This window comes from Euprymna scolopes, chromosome 17 (genome assembly GCF_053919585.1).
Source record: "Euprymna scolopes isolate OS-2025 chromosome 17, ASM5391958v1, whole genome shotgun sequence".
Taxonomy (NCBI): domain Eukaryota; kingdom Metazoa; phylum Mollusca; class Cephalopoda; order Sepiida; family Sepiolidae; genus Euprymna; species Euprymna scolopes.
In genome coordinates this window covers 47,706,432-47,723,931 of record NC_136498.1, presented here as the reverse complement: position 1 = coordinate 47,723,931, position 17,500 = coordinate 47,706,432, and the positions used below count along the sequence as shown (strand labels likewise).

The following is a 17,500-nucleotide window of genomic DNA, read 5'->3' as shown; positions in this document are numbered from 1 at the left end:
TAACATTTAATCTATCTATCTATATATCACATTATATTAAATCTCTTTAACTAATTACCTCGACCTATATATCTATAAAAACAGAGATGTGTGTGCCACAGACGATTTCTGATTGGTTAATCCAATAATCACATCTCCTAAAAAAACAATCGTTTCTACGCTCTTACCTTTACCATAAAATATTATGGCTTTATTTATTGTCCATCTTGGAAGGGTTTAATTTTTTAATAACTTGTAGTCTATATAATAACGGCTATCGTTCATTTCTCTCTGAATCTACTAAATAGTCAGCATCTTAGTGTTCATGGTAGGCGAGATTGGCCTTATGTATATAGACTAGCTGGGCGCCCGACGTTGAAATAAATATTTAAACTTAAATATTTTTATTTATGCAGATTGCGTATGTATTATTATAGAATCACTCCTCTTTTCATTATTATGTGACAACACAATATCCTTTTCATTTTTTTTTCTTTGGACTCTCTTGTATATATCCGGCACAGTTAGACACACTTAATCAACCGAGAACCACATCCGTTTATATAAAAAAGATATCAGATATTAACGGATATATACTCTAGAGTTAAAGCAATGAAAAGAATATGCTGTTGTCACAGCCCTAATTATATATTATGAGGAATAATTTGTCCGTGAAATAATTCGAAATAAATAAACAAATGTAAGAATAATATTAAAATGTCGTTAATCAAATTCCGTCTGTGTTTGTTTATAATATCATTCAGTTGATTTTTAGGCTTGACGATCTTAAAGTCTTTCTTCTCTTACAGATAAGAAAGAAAGATTTTTACACGAAAATATTTTACGTAACACCATCCGGTGTAACGTAGAATATTCCCCCTGTAAAATTCTTTTTTTTATCTATAAGAGAAAGACTATTTTTAAGATCGGATTTTTCTAATTTTCGATACTTATTGGATGACTTTCTGTACAAAACATATCCAGAACACCGCCAGACATATAAATTATCTTTGAGTGAAATTTCCAAAGGATAGGCTCAGCCGTTTCGAAACCTATGGGGAAGAAACTCGCACACACAAAATGACTGTTATATAATAATAGATAGATAAAGATATATTTTGTCACAGAGTCTAGAGCTTGATCCATCAGCTCTTTTCTTTTTGATAATAGACATGATCCGACCAACACCTCGATGTTAAACCCTCCAAGACTTACGTTCTACTAAGAGAATCAGCTGATGCGCCCCTAATATTCTTGTGATTTTCTCTACACTTTTACCCCCCACCCACTACCACCAAAGAAACTGATTTGCTCTTATCTTTCGGCCTTGAGTTACTTTTTGCTGCAGTTAGAAGCATTTAAATAGGATCAGTAAACGCCAATCCTGACCGACCCGACGTGATTGACTTTCAAACGAATTAAGTCAATAACCAGCAGTCAAATATGCCCCTTTCCCTATACATCGACCCCGGTCGTCCTAACGCCGCCCACAATGTAACAGTTACCCTCTATATAATACCCACTTTAAAATAAGAGAATCGAGTTATCGATTATTCAAAAATGTTCAAAACTTGATTCCTTTTTTTTTAACGAAGAGTTTAGTTGACGTCTTAACAAAAGTCGATATTTATTATCCATAAAAAACATATTTACAGAATGTGTTTTCTTTTTCGTTTTATAAACTGCCGACTTTGCGGCATTATCGCGAATGTTTCGATTTTTAAAGAAATGTTTTGTTCGTTTAAAACGATTAATTAAGCGTTTAAATTTAAAACACACGTGTATCAATGTTCATATAATTCTTAAACATTGTAGAAAAAAGGAGCTAAATTCGATAATCCTAAATCAGAAGTAGATGATGTCCGTCGTGAACATTAATTTTTTAACTGTTTTTTTTTTTTGTATTAAAAAAAAAAATTTTTTTACTCACAACAATGCACAGTGCCACTAAGTCGTAAGGAGATACTATTTGGAACCAGAGCTGCAGGAATACTATGTAGGGAGTTGGGCAGCGAGATGTCTGTTCACATTACATTTGAACTTCTGCATTTCAGTAGAGTCAGAGAAGCAGGAGCCTGGGAGGGAATTCCAAAGTCTAGCAGTTTGAGGAAAGAAACTATTTGAGTAGAAGGCTTTTCGACATCTAAGGATGTGTAGAGGTGGAATTTTGCTGCTTGTCAAGTTTGTCGAGGGTATTTACGTCGAGGGGGTACTAGTGTTTTGAGTTTGTCCGCGAACTTACCATTAAAGTACTTGTAAAACAGGCACAGGCATGCAAAATTTCGGCGATGGGACAGAGGTTGGTGCTTGGCCGACAGTGCGAGACATATTAGGTTGGTAACTTTTTATTTTAAGCCCTATCTAAGAGCGAGAGACTAGTTGCAGATGCACCAGCCCAGATGTGGCAACAATATTCCATGCATGCGAGAATAGTGGCTTTGTATAGATACAGGATACACTCAGATGTGAGAAAACTTCTAGCACGATAGAGGGAGCCCACCTTCTTCGCGGCAGTCATGGTAAATAGGTCGATGTATTTGTTCCAATTCATGTTGTCTGTGAATGTTAAGCCTAGGAGCTTAAGGAAATTAAGATGTTGCAAATATTTACATCTAATTTTAGCTTGCGAACGACGGACAAACTATTGTCAATAATTCATCATGTTTAGTAAATCTCTGAACGTGATTTACAATAAATAAATAAATAAATAAATACTAATCTCGAATTGAAGAAATCTGTTACTAATGCAGATTTCGAAGCTGTCTGACCGAACCCGAATGAACACTATGACTTCGATTAATAATGCTCAATTTAGTTCTCTATGCTATTTCATCAAACTATAATACTCTCAATTTAGGAAATATAGTGGAGTATCAGTTTTATTTACATTAAACGAATCTTCTATGTATTACTTAAACAACAATATACTATGCTGATCCCTTCAAAGGTTGTCTTGATATAATTCTACTTAGAATTACTTCCTTACTTACTTTTAGGAGTAGGGTATGATATATTATGTAGTCACGCCCCTATTCTCCCAATAATTAACTTTTTTTTCGGGGGTGGGGAGGGAAAATGCAGTGAAAATTTGTTCTATTGCCTTCATACTTACCTCCAAGGTATTATCTTTTACTTCGGAGGGACAGTGTAGCCTATATTCGTTCGTCATGATATCCATCTCCTTGGCTAACAAAATTATGAGACCGGGGCGGCATATATTTACTAGTTCTTTTATTATTTTATTAGATTGACTTTACTTCTAAAGATAGGAGGTACATAAAAATATGTAATTCAGACAAGAAATCAGGCATAGATATTAAAAAAGAAAATGCGAGAAAATAGATATTATATGACTTAAGTTATGGAATCTTGTAATGTATACACACACGCAATCACTCACAGACACACAATCACTCTCTCTCCCTCTTTCTCTCTAACACACACTAATATATATATATATATATATATATATACTAGTATTTTAGCCCGGTCGATTTTTTAAAACTTTGACCCCTATTATGACCCCTTAACATTTATTGTTTTGGGCTCAAATCAAGATATTAAGTTAGATCCATGTCCAAGGAACCTATATCTAAAATTAAAAGTTTTAGACCCCAAGTTGTCGGAGAAATTTGGTAGAGTTCTCAAGGTCAAATCGTTGAACTTTGACCTCCTTAACAGCGAAATTTCTGGCCGAAAACCGATCACATTGATTTTCCTAAATCTCAGTACGCTGTATATCAAATTTCGAGTCTGTAGACTAATAATTGACAGAGTTATTGCGTAGAGAAATGTACACATACATACAGACAGACACACAGACACGTTCACTTTTATAGATGTACTAACATGGATGCCCGGCATTGCCCGGGTATTTGGAGCTTTATGCTGAGCAAAGAAACAAACAAACAAAAAAACATTTGTTTTGGGCTCAAATCAAGATATTAAGTTAGATCCATGTCCAAGGAACCTATATCTTAAATTTCAAGTGTTCAGGCCCCAAATTGTCGGAGGAGTTTGGTAGAGTTCTCAAAGTCAAATCGTTGAATTTTGACCTCTTAACAGCCAAATTTCTGGCCGAAAACCGATAGATTTTCTCAAATCTCAATACCCTGTATATCAAATTTCGAGCCTGTAAACTAAAAATTGACAGCGTTATTGCGTAGGGAAATGTACACACACACACACACACGTTCACTTTTATAGATATACTAGCATGGGTGCCCGGCGTTTCCCGGGTATTTGGAGATGTATGTTGAGCAAAAAAAAAAAAATAAATAAATAAGTGCTCAATTTTTTAAACTTTGACCCCTATTATAACCCCTTAAAATTTCTTTTTTGGGCTCAAATCATATTATTAACTTAGATCCCTGTCCAAGGAACCTATATCTAAAATTTTAAGTGTTTAACCCGAAAAATGTCGGAGGAGTTTGATAGAGTTCTTAAAGGTCAAATCGTTGAACTTTGACCCCTTAATCGCCAAATTTCTGGCCGAAAACCGATCACATCGATATTCCCAAATCTCAGTACCCTGTAAATCAAAGTCCGAGTCTGTAAACTTAAAATTTATAGAGTTATTGCGCAGGGAAATGTACACAGACAGACACACAGATACACAGACAGACAGACACTTTCACAGATATATAGATAGATTATCCTGTCGTAAGATACGAGCAAGTCTATATTTAATTCGTGGAGATTTCATATCTATTATTATAGAGCCAATTCTCTATGGATTATTACATTCAAAAGCAAGATAATAAAAAGATATGACTTCAGATAGAATCGAAACCAAAACATAGCTCACCGGCGTTATTCGTTACCGCCTCATCTAAGCATATAAAAACTTTAAATAGATAAAGTTGTTAAAAATGCTAATGTATATTTCCACATCCATAGAAAAACACGTTCAGTCCACTTACGACTGCTTAGTTTGATTTTTATTTAAATTTTGACCTTGTCGCAGCTATTTTTACCGGCTTAAAATCAAATCGAATTTGTTTCACAAGTCTCCATCTCCTATATATCAGGTTTAAAGTCTATAGACCAAAAACTGACAAAGTAGTTTGGTATAGACGGTCCCTTACACAGACAGACATGTTCACTTAAACTAATATATATATATATACTAGCATTTCAGCCCGGCGTTGCCCGGGTGTTTGGAGGTGTATGTTGAGAAAAAAAAAGAAAAAGAAAAAGCGGTCAATTTTTTAAAACTTTGACCCCTATTATGTCCCCTTAACATTTATTGTTTTGGACTCAAATCAAGTTATTAAGTTATATCCATGTCCAAGGAACCTATATCTAAAATTTCAAGTGTTTAGACCCACAATTGGCGGAGGAGTTTGGTAGAATTCTCAAAGGTCAAATCGTTGAACTTTGACCTCTTGCTCGGGTGTTTGGAGGTGTATGCTGTGCAAAAAAAGCAAAAAAACAAAAAAATGGTTAATTTTTTAAAACTTTGACCCATATTATGACCCCTTAAAATTTATAGTTCCGGGCTCCAATCACTTTATTAAGTTAGATCCACGTTCAAGGAACCTATATCTAAAATTTCAAGTGTCTAGACCCCAAATTGTCGGAGGAGTTTGGTAGAGTTCTTAAAGGTCAAATCGTTGAAATTTGACCCCTTAACAGCCAAATTTCTGGCTGACACCCGTTACATCGATTTTAGTAGATGTATTTAGTACAAACTCATAAGATTTTACTTTTTAGTATGACGTAAGTTTTACACGTGTTCCGTTGAATAACGGAACACGTGTAAACAACTAAAAGACAGATCCATGTTTCTAAACATGCTATTTGAAAGTTGCTAATATCTCTATATCTATAAAAGTGAAAGTGTCTGTGTGCGTGTCTGTGTACATTTCCCTTAGCAATAATTCTGTCAATTTTCAGTCTGCAGACCCACAATTTGATATACAGGGTACTGAGATTTGGGAAAATCTTTGTGATCGATTTTCGGACAAGAATGTGGCTGGTAATGGGTCAAAGTTCAACGATTTGACCTTTGAGAACTCTACCAAACTCCTCCGACAATTTGGGGTGTAAACACTTGAAATTTTAGATATAGGTTCCTTGGACATGGATCTAACTTAATAACTTGATTTGAGCCCCAAAACAATAAATGTTAAGGGGTCATAATAGGGGTCAAAGTTAAAAAAAATTGACTACATTTTGTTTTTGCTCAATATACACCTCCAAACTGCCGGGCAACGCCGAGCTGAAATACTAGTAAATATAAAAAGATAAAACGAAAAATTTTTGCAAAAAAACAAAAAAAAAACCCACAAAAAAACAACAACAAAAAACCAAAAAAAAACACTCAATTATTGCAGTGTTTATAGGTATCCTGCAAAATAATTGAATTCAAAACACGCACACACACATACAATATATATATATATATATATATATATATATATATATATATATATATATGTGTATATATATATATATATGTGTGTGTGTATATATATATATATATATATCAGGGCTCTATGGACAAATTTATCTTCACTTGACCTTTGATAACTAAATATTTTTGTTTACTAGCCAAATAGAAAAGTTACTACCTAAACCCACATGATTTTTAGAATATGACATCTTCGTTCTGTGACGGGTATGTACATCAGAAATGCTTTTCTGTATTTTTTTTTAAATAAGTATAATTCTAAATATACAAAAAAAATTATGTTGATACTTGAAGGTATAAACATTTTAATTTCTTTTTTGTTTGAATAATTAAACATTGTTCGTTTTATTTTAAAAAATTGGAAAATATTTTTCACTCGGTAGTAAGCTTTGGAAAATTGTCAGTGAAAGAAATGTAATCGCCAAAAGATAAGCGTTATATTATTTCTAGTCGCCACTTTGAAAAAAATCACTCGCAAATGCATGTTTCACTCGCAATGTGGAGCCCTATATATACATACACATGATGATTGTTGCATATTTCCAGATAATTGCCGTCACATTGAGTTCTCCCAATCTTGTCGTCCATGCCATCTCAGATCACTCTGCAATCCCGCAACATGTTTGCACATCTTGAAGCAGATGTGACATACAAATTGAGCAATTTCCATCGAGTCGACTTCCTCTGGAGATTGAAGGGTATTGCTATGAACAATCACATGTCTTCTCAAACCAGCAGTAGACTTGCAAACTTTGCTGCATGTTAAACAGATTGTTTGGTTCGGACTATTAGGTGCAAAGTTGACCTGAACAGGAGTTTTGACAAAAGCACTCGTTCACAAGTATCTCATTTCCAGCTCTGTATATCATGGTTAAGACCATCAATTAAACCTTTGTGAAGCTCTCGCTTCAGATTGCTGTGGACCTGCTTTCTTTTCTCTAGAGCATCACAACTTTCACGTACAAGCTTTCAACACTTCGGCATTTGCAGAGTAAGTTCTTTCCATGTGTTGATGTCGATTTGTAAGACTTTCAAATTATTCTTTGTAGAGTCCCTGCACCTCTTCCTAGGCTTGTATTGAGGGCGCTTGTCATTTTCCAGCTCCCCGTAAAAAAATTGTTTTACAATCTTTCATTCGAACAAAGTGGCCTACCCAACGCATGTGAGATCTGGTTATAAGAGTCTAAACACTAGAGCAACAGGCTCTCACAAGGACTCAGTATCGGGTACTTGTGCTTGCCACTTAATGTTTAAGATACGTCTCAAGCATTTTTGGTGAGATCGTTCAAGCCATTTAATATGCCTTTAATGCAATATCCATGTCTCCGATGACTACAACAGTGTGGTAAGCACACAGGTCTTGTAAACGCAGATCTTAGTCCTGTCTGTGATTCCAGGATCAGACCACACTCTCTTCTCCAAACTTTCAAAAGCTACAGATGCCTTCTGAATTCGCCTCTTGATTTCAGTGTCGAGACAGCCATCCCTCGACAGAGAACTACCAAGGTACACAAATGAATCAACTACTCCCAGTCTAGCACTAATATATATATATATATATATATATATATATATATATATATATATATATATATTGACCTTTGACAACTAAATATTTTTGCTTACTAGGCAAATAGAAAAATTACTACCTAAACCCACATTATGTAGGGGAAGTTTCATGGAAATATCAATTTCACAAGTGGTCCCAGTCGATTGTATATATCTGTCAAGGGAAATGATGATGTTAGGTTCTATCATTTATATATAATCTGTAACGTGACCGTTAGGCTCGAGTCGTGAGCGTTACGATACAAACTTCTCTCGAACTCTCACGCTATCCAGTACCGTTGCAAAAGAACAAACAAACAAAACTAAATAAATCCGACTCAGCTTTTTTTCCCCTGTTTTAGCAAACATCATTTTTTACTGTAAATTTCGTCTGCCGTCGCGATACCAGCTTAAAAATCTCTCGCCGCCACCGAGGGGCTACACACCCATCTCGCCCGGTGGCACTTTTCTTCTCTCCGACCATATGCTGTCCTCTTTTTCTTTTTCTCACGCAAGCACGAGCACACTTGCTAATTTGCATAGTGCTCAAACGGCTGCTGCTGCTGCTGCTAATACTTTCGCTAGTCATCCATCCTTAGGCTGCAGCTGATATTTTCACACGAGCTCATACGCGCTTTGTTACACCAGTAAACAAGAGTATTTTTACATTCCAATGATCAGGGTATTTCCGATCTGATGGTCTTGCCATATGAATCAAGGAGAGGTGCGTTTCAGGATTGTGCAACCCTTGCCTCACGCACAGTCACTCTTGCAGAGGGTATTCATTGTCTCCCATAACTAAACGGAGGTTATGGTATTTGAAAATAGTGTTTTCATTTTTTTTTATTCTCGATTCTTTTATCCACCAATTTTTCAACAATGGTCGCCTTTTCGCCAACGCATTTTCCAACCCCCATCCGACCTGACAACGTTTTACCTGGTCCAAAATAGAGATTATATTTCGACCTTTAGTTTTTACAAACAGTAATGTAGCAGGACATGGCTATCTCAAAGGTTATACTAAACAACATATTTGGCAGCTCTCTGCTTTGACCTCTGATATATACCCAGGTTGCCGGCTAAGATGAAACAAACATCGCGTACTTTTCACAACAAAATATAAATCTTTCTTTCTAACCTGATGTTATCTTTAGTTCCAAACCGAATAAAGCGAACGTAGAAGAACTTGCACGCCATAAGTTGGACGAACTGGATCAGTGTATTCATTTGTCAGATTCTTGCGTTATTATCGTTTCTTATACCTAAATTACTTAGGTCTTTGAACAAGATACGCAACCGTCTGATCTTCTAATTAACTAATAATTTTCGATCCGAAACGACATTCACCCTATACGGTTTTTACCGGCTTCCTCCGAGGGGGATCTTTCACGGAAATATCAATTTCACAAGTGGTCCAGGGTCGAGTGTATATATCTGTCAGGGGTAATGATGTCGTTAGCTTTTATTTACTGCATGGGAGATTCCAACGTCTTCCTACACACAGCGCCTAATATTCACAAATTGTCACCCATCTAGTACTGACCAATTTCAATGTCGTTTAACTTCGGTGATCTAACTACGAACCGGTGTGTGAACGTGATTATGCTGAATATGTCAACGTGATTATGCTTTATATCGAATTATAACTGCTTTATAATTTCTCGTCTTTTGACAAATTTAGAATCAGCTGCGTGTTCCTCAGCTCACTTGATTCCTTTTTAAAAATCACCCGACGTCCATACATGCCTAGTCTGACACAGCGCTATATTTTTTTCTATATCTGCCGTGCATTTGTGCACAAGAAAAAAGTTCGATTGGAGTGAAGTTACGAGAAAAATAAAACAGAGGAAAAAACTTAAAATATTCACGGGGAATGTGGCATGGGAATCTGCTATAAATTTAGCTTAAAAGAGTGATATCGATTAAACGGGCGGATTGCAACTAGGTGTCTATTTTCAAGACACAAAGCGGAAAAGATAGGCAGATAGATAGATAGAAAGATAGATAAACTGGAGTCTGCACTAAACCCGAGATGAAACGGTAGTACATCCTGTCCGTTCGATTAAAAAAAAAAATAGAAAGAAAAAGCGAAACGGAGAGATAATAAGAAATAAAAGTTAAAATCTACACATGGCGAAGCATCTGAGAAAATATAAAGGCCATATTCTCGAAAACTAAAGTGATATTTGTTTTTATCCAAAGAGAATATGGCGACCCGGGCGGTCTACGGAAAACGGAAGCGGAAAGAGGGAGAGATTAAGCTTTCGAACTTTCACAAAATAAAAGCCGCTTAAAATGTATACGGTGACCTTGATAAAACTATTTAAGAATTCTTAATCTTAGCATTTTTAAAAGTCAAAGCTAGCTGCTCGGATACTTCGATCTAATGCCCCGCCACCACAGACGCCATGCTGGTAGTATAATGGTTATCAAGAAAAACTATTATACTATTACTCGTCGGTTTCAAATGAAAAGGTGATGCCGTCATTCCCGCATCGGAAAATAGCTCATCGATAAAGATCTATCCTAATATTAGAGACGTATATCTGTCTGGTATTTAACCAAATCGAAGCTGTTATTACTGCAACGGGAGTTCGGTTGGATTTTTTCTAGTCTGAAATACACCCCGACCTATGGCGATCCAAATACGACAGACGTGAGCAATAGCAAAGTAAAACTTGGTTGTTTTTAAGTTATTCTATTATATAGAAGACAATTGTGTGTATGTATAAGTGAAAATAAAATAAACTACAAAACAAGCACCCACAAAGTTTGTATATTCTTGATCGGCGTTGCCCTGAATGAATAATATATAAAGAATAATGCATAAAATATTACTTCTTTGTCAACTGGGCCCAGTTTCGTCACGTTATCTATTATATAAACGAGAGGTAGATGACCTACATAAGTATCATGTTCAATGCATTAAAACAAGTGCGAGGAATAGGCTGGGTAGAGGTGACAGAAGGTGAGTGTGAAGGATGTTGAAAAACAGAATAGGGGAAAGAGAGAGAGAGAGAGAGAGAGAGAGAGAGAGAGATTTTAGTTTTAAAATATTACACTTTATTTTTTGGCCATTCTATTTTGAGTAATCCTGCCAGTTGTTAAGGAACTTTTTCAAGCCTTCAATGTAAATAATAAACTTATAATTTAATATATTGTTTGCAACCCTCTCAAAATGCTGCACCGTAGATGTTCTAGCAGATTGTATACCATATATTCTTTTAGTAGACCACATTGTGGTAGACGGCATACTACAACAGAAACACTGTGGTAAACCGCATACTACGACAGAAACATTGTGGCAGACTGCATACTACGACAGAAACACGGTGGTAGACCGCATACTACGACAGAAACACGGTGGTAGACCGCATACTACGACAGAAACACGGTGGTAGACCGCATACTACGACAGAAACACGGTGGTAGACCGAATCCTACGACAAAAACACTGTGGTAGACCGCATACTACGACAAAAACACTGTGGTAGACCGCATACTACGACAGAAACACTATGGTAGACCGCATACTACAACAGAAACACTATGGTAGACCGCATACTACGAAAGAAACACTGTAGCAGACCGCATACTACGGCAGAAACACTGTGGTAGACCGCATACTACGCCAGAAACACTGTAGTAGACCGCATACTACGACAGAAACATTGTAATAAACCGCATACTACGACAGAAACATTGTAGTAGACCGCATATTACGACAGAAACACTGTGGTAGACCACATACTACGACAGACACATTGTAGTAGACCGCATACTACGACAGAGACATTGTGGTAGACCGCATACTACGACAGAATCACTGTGGTAGACTGTATATTTCGATATAAATATTGTGGTATACAGCATTCTACAATAGCAGCGACAATGTTTGAAAACTTTTTTACAAAATTGCCAATAAATAATATGCTGCCACTCATGAGTTTTCAAATTAATGCAAGACTTAATTGAACTATGGGAGCCCACAAGTGTTTGGATTTAAATATTTTACGCGATATCAACCCTGTTAGCATCATTTAATGCTAAATCACAATGTTGATGTAGAAGAATTCATAGTGAATCCGAACAGGCAATTAAAAGACGGAAGCAAACGATGTCAGCTTAAAAAAATTACATTTATATAAAAGAAAAATGTACCGCGTACTAAACTGCTCTCCCTGTTAAAGTTAAAAATAAGTAATGAAATTGGCGTAAAAGAAAATATGTAACAATTCTATACACATTAGTTTTTTTAAGCAAATAAAATATATTTATGGATGAATTATTTACTGATTTCTTAATTTTGTTTAGAAAATAAATGATTTTTGTATTAATCTTTTTGTGATATTAAAATATATTATTAAAAAAAGAAAAAAACTCTGGCAAACATACTACGCGCGGTTTTCATATAAAATATTGCCGAATTAATTTTAGTTATACAGATATTTTTAAAAATAAAAATGTGTTCAAAACTTTGACGTCAATTTGATTATTTATTTTAAACTACTACAAGAAGTTTGGTTCAGTAAGCGGAACCTTTTATACAAATTCGATTTTCTTTTACCTGACACCATTTGCTAGGGCGTAGAAGTCAGCAATTCTTCGAATTCACGAATTCATACTATCAAATTAACTGGATACAGCTTTGTATGTTACGCATACTTGGTTTAAATTGCCATTCACGAAAAGTCACAGTGCAGAATGGAACAAAATGGATCCGATAGGATTTGAATATAACCGATTCCGTAGTCTATAATCATATCCATTAGACCAACCAAGCCTTCCATCTGAGTAATTAAACATATTGCTGTAGAAGGATAGGCATAGGACCAGATTTTTTTTAACAAAAAAAAAGGTTAGGCATAGGATCAGATAATGTTTTGAAAAAAAGGTTAGGCATAGGATCAGATAATGTTTTGAAAAAAAGGTTAGGCATAGTATTAGATAATGTTTAAAAAAAGGTTAGGCATAGGGTCAGATAATGTTTTGAAAAAAGGTTAGGCATAGTATTAGATAATGTTTAAAAAAAGGTTAGGCATAGGATCAGATAATTTTTTGAAAAAAGGGTAGGCATAGGATCAGATAATGTTTAAAAAAAAGGTTAGGCATAGTATTAGATAATGTTTAAAAAAGGTTAGGCATAGGGTCAGATAATGTTTTGAAAAAAAAAGTTAGGCATAGGATCAGATAATGTTTTGAAAAAAAAGTTATGCATAGGATCAGATAATGTTCTGAAAAAAAAGTTAGGCATAGGATCAGATAATGTTTTTAAAAAAAGGTTAGGCATAGTATTAGATAATGTTTAAAAAAGGTTAGGCATAGGGTCAGATAATGTTTTGAAAAAAAAGTTATGCATAGGATCAGATAATGTTTTGAAAAAAAAGTTATGCATAGGATCAGATAATGTTCTGAAAAAAAAGTTAGGCATAGGATCAGATAATGTTTTGAAAAAAAGGTTAGGCATAGTATTAGATAATGTTTAAAAAAGGTTAGGCATAGGGTCAGATAATGTTTTGAAAAAAAAGTTATGCATAGGATTAGATAATGTTTTGAAAAAAAAGTTATGCATAGGATCAGATAATGTTCTGAAAAAAAAGTTAGGCATAGGATCAGATAATGTTTTGAAAAAAAAGTTATGCATAGGATCAGGTAATCTTTTGAAAAAAAAGTTAGGCATAGGATCAGATAATGTTCTGAAAAAAAAATACAGTAACTAAAGTGCGTTCTGACATACATAAATCATATACAGTCCCGCCAACATCTACCGAAAAGACTACCTTGTGCATTTAGCAATAAATTCCTTTACAAATAGAAAAGATAAACTCTGGGAGAGTCAGTCTTCTAGGACTGAACTGAATTACATACCAACACGCCAGAAGCAAGGTCGCTGTTTCTCGAAAGCGTATCTTCTAGTAAGATAAACGTGAGAATTCTGGTTAGAACAATATGTAGCATCTGTTCTGCTGCTGTATTTGATCATTTATTTTCTCAGTCGGTTGGGGAGAGGTTATTTATTCTGAGCGGCCCTTTTGCTAAGCTAGATTTTCACCACAGGAAAAGCCGACCTTGTGTATAATTCTGCCCAAGTGAGAGGACGAATAGAAACGAAGTTAAGAGTTGTAGAAAATTACATACAAGGAGTATTGGAACTTATATTATTTTACTTGAAGTATTAAATAACCGCAAAACCATTAGTTATTAATACACCGCCACCTTATATTAATAAACCCTTATCCTCTAATGGCCTTCGGGTCTTGATAAATGGTAACTTCCAAGTGAGAAAACAAAAGTGATATTTATATTCAACAAAAGATTGGACTCATAGCTACATAAATGATTGCAGTTGCCCCTAAGGAGCAGAACGGATACTCAACGTTCCTTTTAAATCATGGATATCATTTGTCTCCTGCATTGTCTTCTGATCAGCAGTTCATGTCCATCAGATCTACACAGGGACATTTTAGAAACATGTTTTATCATATACTGAAGAAGGTGTCCGTTATAATAAAGGACATATTTATTTTCTTTAAATAACGTCCGTAGCTCTACAGACCATGATCATAAAAATCGATTAAGAACAATCATAATAAGAGGTCACCTAGGGAAGGAACGGATCGATATTAAATGTGCCACATATCCAAACGTTAATCACAAAACGTGCAAAGACGCTTTGGTGAAATTGTAATCGAAGGATAAGTTGACTCTATACAAACCACGGTATTGATGAAAACAACTGAACTATTCTGAGAAAAAAATCTCAGAGTGCTGAAACCAATCTACATAGGAGATAGTGATAAATCACAGATGTTTAAATGAAATAGCACTTTGTATGTACAAATAGAAGTATGGATAAAACATAACAACCCAAGTCTGATTTCCTTTCTTCGTAAAGAAAAAAACTCGCAGAAAGATAATGTCTGTGAAATGTCTGAGAAAGTGACACGATAGCATCATCTAGACTTCGCTGAGAAGGGCACGGAGAATATTGGAAATGTAAATAGGCGTACTGTGAGCTAAATTCTCGAGAAACCACACGGATCGTTATCAGAAAGAACACAATGGCAAAAGGCTGTTACGATAAACACAAAGTTATTTGAAGCAAGAATCGAAACACGCGGAAATGTAGGGAAATTTATTGTTGCATATATTCCAGGAAACATCAACTACCTTGGCCAGTGACCGATCATTGGAAATTGGTCGTAAGAGTACACCTAGTGAGTAAAAACAACAACAACAACAACAACAACAACAACAACAACAACAACAACAACAACAACAACAACAACAACAACAACAACAACAACAACAACAACAACAACAACTACTACTACTAATACATATAAGATATTTCTTGGCCTTCGGGCCAAGATCAAAGTGTAGTATCTGTATTTTTCTTGTGAATAAAAAAATTTAATATCTCAAAGTGTAGTATGTGTTCTTCAGATGCTGCACTTCAATTTCTTGTTCTCTTTCAGTGGAGGAGAAATCCCTCACGACCGAGACAATTTAAAATTTTTGTTCCTTTTATCCATGTTAGAAACGACCCTGGTGTCTAACTGTCCCCTGGGGAGGCAAAGTAAATAGGTACTACTACTACTACTACTACTACTAATACTACTACGACGACGACGACGACGACGTATACTAATCAAAGTATGCTCGATAGGTGTGGAGATTTGTTGTCACTTGTATTCGTCTACATTGTCTTGTTTGTAATTTTCTTTGTCATTTGTATTCGTTATAGATTTAACATATGTTGGCAGAAAGCTTTTAAAATAATAAAACTATATATAAAAAGAAACACCGCAAACACATGCAGAAATACTGGCCATCTATCTGTCTCTCTCAACTACACGTGTAAATAGAGTACGATAGAGCACTAGAGAAGACTTGCTGTCACTGGCGTTCTGTGGAATAATGTTTACTGCCTTTACCATATGGGAAAGCACTATAATGATTCCCACCAAATGCCCATCTACAACTACTGACGCTCAGATCACATAGTCTCCCTTTTATCTCTACTCCCCCTACTGAAGCACGTGGATCACTTGTCACTAGTAAATACCATGTCCGGGTGAAATAACGAAAAAAAAAAAAAATAACTACCAAATATTTTACAGTTTCGGCTAGGAGCAAAGTATAGTATCTGTTCTGAGACTACACTTTATTTTTTCGGTTTTCCATCAGCCAATGAAGAAATACTTCAAGACTGAGGCAATTTTAACTTTTTGTCATAATTAAGATTGTTCCTGTTTGGAATGTTCCGATTTTTCTCATATTCTATAATAATCTTGTGTCTAACTTTTCCCTCGTTGAAAACCAAGTAAATTGGGGTTACCGAATTCCATTTTAAGACGGGAAAAATCCTAGGATCTAAAATTTGTTCGTATAAAATTGTAAAAAAAAAACTTTGGACATTAAATCTGTTCGTGTAAAATTGTATAAAACTTTGGAACATTAAATTTGTTCGTGTAAAATTGTATAAAACTTTGGAACATTAAATTTGTTCGTGTAACATTGTATAAAACTTTGGAATATTAAATTTGTTCGTGTAAAATTGTATAAAACGTTGGGACATTAAATCTATCCGTGTAAAATTGTATAAAACTTTGGAACATTAAATTTGTTCGTGTAACATTGTATAAAACTTTGGAACATTAAATTTGTTCGTGTAAAATTGTATAAAACTTTGGAACATTAAATCTGTTCGTGTAAAATTGTATAAAACTTTGGAACATTAAATTTGTTCGTGTAAAATTGTATAAAACTTTGGGACATTAATTTTTTTCGTGTAAAATTGTATAAAACTTTGGGATATTAAATTTGTTCGTGTGAAATTGTATAAAACTTTGGGACATTAAATCTATCCGTGTAAAATTGTATAAAACTTTGGGACATTAAATCTGTTCGTTTATAATTGTAAAAAGTTATTGAGCATTTATTTGTATCAAGTTTGAAGCAAGATATTGAACTTGCGCAACATTTACGTTTATATATTGAAATATTTATATATTGAAATATTTATATAATGAAATATTTATTTGCACAAAATATAAAAATACACAATGAACAAATTAGGCACAAGTCCATTCAACTGTGTGGAGATAATTGGTGTCGTTGGTCATCCTTGGTTTCAAATACTTAAAAATGTCTATCCTACTCTTAATCAGAAACATCTCAGTCACCAGAATACCACATTCACTCCAGGGCCTATCCTACTTGAGATGAATCCAAATTTGAAAAAGTTTTATTGGATTATACGATTAAAATAGTCAAGTAATTATGAACAGTTTACAAATTAAAATAATGTTAAGAACATGAAAGCAGTGACGTCAAGAGATGGGATATATGTCAGGGTGATTGCTCAGACATTCAAATGGTGAGGGCGAAGTAGCCAAACATATTCAAACTATCACGCTTTTCCTTTGATATTTTTAAATGCTAGTACATAAGGCTTCGGGAGATACAATAAAAGAGTTTGCCCCCCCCCCCTCTCCAGTACATAAACAGACCTCTGTATGGCATTGCACAGAAGCCAATAAGTCGATGAATAAG

The 17,500-nt window shown here is 34.9% G+C and overlaps 1 protein-coding gene and 1 pseudogene across 2 annotated transcripts in view; one reads left to right on the top strand and one right to left on the bottom strand.

Moving 5' to 3' along the window:
• Nucleotides 1-17,500, bottom strand: part of LOC145296741 (tetraspanin-18-like) — a 576,197-nt gene that overhangs the window by 553,977 nt on the left and 4,720 nt on the right. The window lies entirely within an intron of this gene.
• Nucleotides 15,292-15,439, top strand: LOC145297240 (U2 spliceosomal RNA; annotated as a pseudogene).